The following is a 2,731-nucleotide window of genomic DNA, read 5'->3' as shown; positions in this document are numbered from 1 at the left end:
AGGGCAAACAGGCTGTTTATTATATTGGTTCCTCTTATTTATGTTCAACCATCTTTCTTTTGTTGTTTATATAAACCATTTTTATTCTTTTAGCACGGAAAAGGGGTATACACCTTCCTCAAAGACCAATTCAAATTCTTTCATTTCACACCACATATCGTGCAAATTAAGCTTTGCTACATCCCCTTGTTCTTACTTATCGTTACGCCACTATTATTGAGGAATCTAAAAAACGACTGTTATTTGAGTTTGTTAATAATATATAATTATAAGATAGGTATTTAGTATTTATTATTTGTAGCAACAATTTTAAATGTTAAATAAAAGTTAAAAAGAAAATTTAATCCTCTTTTTAATTTTTTAATAAGCTATCATTCGAATATAGATTTAGTTGAAACTTAAAAACATAATTAAAATTTAAAATTATATTTGAACATGCATTTTATTTTATTAGAAAAAAACTAGTAATCAAATTTCAATATAAAACAATATTTTATTATTTTATTTTATTAGAAAAAAAGCTTCTAAAATATATATCCAAACGGAGCTGAGAAAATGACACACTTTCCTTAATTATTAAGAAACTTAAACGTAACCAATGAAGAAACAAAATATAAAACTTCCAAATATATGAGTGTCATTTTCAAATACATTAAAATATCTAACATTTAGAGACAACTAATATTTGTTCAAACAGTTTGTACCCACATGATCCATCAAATAGAATATTTACTACTTTTGATAGTACGTTCATGTATTGGCATATTGTTTAATGTGTAAATAATTATTTATTTCTCCTCACTTTGCCTTAAAAATTAAGCTTTCTTTTTAATTTATTGAGTGTTTAAAATATTTATTTTATGCTTATATTTTCTTTTATCATATAGTTTACCTTTATTAATTTTTTTGTTTTCTTTACAATTATGATATGTTTTTATTTTATATTTATACAATCAATTTTTATAAGAACATAAATACTATTTTTCAGATGAAAAAAAAAGTGAAACATGTTGATTGAGATTTATTTTTATTTTTTGGTTGAAAGCGGTACTTATTTATTGCTATATATTATGCATTCAAACAAGATCGGTGGTCCGAAATACTACTAGAATCTGGATATCTTCCTACATTAGTAGCATTATTAATACTATTTGATATTACATAAGGTAATTTATGCATAACAAGGCTAGTTCCTTCTTTATCGATTCTAAGAGATAGGGGTATACCTGACTGAGTTGGTTCAGGTTTTTCAAATATTAAATTAAATTATTTGTGTAAAAAATTTAAATTTATAAATCAAACCAAATTAATAAAAACAGGATTTTTTTAGATTTTTTCAGATTGGTTCGAACTTTTTCAAATATCAAATCAAATCATATGTCGAATTTTTAAAAAATTTAAATCAAACCATATGTCAAATTTTTAAATCAAACCAAAATGAAGTTTTTTTCAGGTTTTTGGAGTTTTCCAAACGGAGCTGAGTTGCTGAGAAAATGATACTTTCCTTAATTATTAAGAAAGTTAAACTTAACCAATGAAGAAACAAAATATAAAACTTCCAAATATATGATTGTCTCTTTCAAACACAATAAAATATTTAAAGTTCTCTGAACAACTGCCATTTGTTCAAAGTTCAAACAGTTTGTATCCACATGATCCATCAAATAAAATATTTACAACTTTTGATAGTACGTTCATGTATTGGCATATTGTTTAATGTGTAAATAATTATTTATTTCTCCTCACTTTGCCTTAAAAATTAAGCTTTCTTTTTAATTTATTGAGTGTTTAAAATATTTATTTTATGCTTATATTTTCTTTTATCGTATAGTTTACCTTTATTAATTTTTTTTATTTCTTTACAATTATGATATGTTTTTATTTTATATTTATACAATCAATTTTTATAAGAACATAAATACTATTTTTCAGATTAAAAAAAGTGAAAAATATTGATTGAGATTTTTCCTTTTTTTTTTTTGGTTGAAAGCGGTACTTATTTATTGATATATATTATGCATTCATACCACATCGGTGGTCCGAAAAACTACTAGAATCTGTATATCTTCCTACATTAGTAGCATAATTAATACTATTTGATATTACATAAGGTAATTTATGCATAACAGGGCTAGTTCCTTCTTTATCTATTACGAGAGCTAGGGTGTATATGACTGAGTTGGTTCGGGTTTTTCAAATATCAAACTAAATTATTTGTGTAAAAAAATTAAATTTATAAACCAAATCAAACTAATAAAACTCGGTTTTTTTGGGTTTTTCAACCTCGGATTTTTTCGGGTTTGTTCAGGTTTTTCAAATACCAAACCAAACCATTTGTGTCGATTTTTAAAAATTTTAAATCGAACCAAACTAATAAACCTCAGATTTTTTTAGGTTTTTGGATTTTTCCGGTAAAGTATTCATACAAACGTATAATTAACTTGTGCTTCAAATATTTCTTTAGTACAAGAAAAATACAACTATCTAAGGTGTTTCTTAAAAAAATAACACAAAATATGAGATGAGTGATGATACTAAAATATTAAATAAAAAATAATAAAGAAATCATATAAAATAAATATTGCAAATTGATATATATATATTTTATTTTATTTTATTTTATTTTAAATTTTTTTTTTTTTTTTAAGCAAATTTTGGCAGGCCTTTCATTAATATTATTGCAAATTGATAAGTCATAATGAAAATATCATAAGTTAAAAGTACTAAATCA

This window comes from Solanum tuberosum, unplaced genomic scaffold (genome assembly GCF_000226075.1).
Source record: "Solanum tuberosum cultivar DM 1-3 516 R44 unplaced genomic scaffold, SolTub_3.0 scf00090, whole genome shotgun sequence".
In the NCBI taxonomy this organism is placed as follows: domain Eukaryota; kingdom Viridiplantae; phylum Streptophyta; class Magnoliopsida; order Solanales; family Solanaceae; genus Solanum; species Solanum tuberosum.
The sequence above is the reverse complement of the archived record's forward strand: the minus strand, read 5'-3'. Positions refer to the sequence as shown.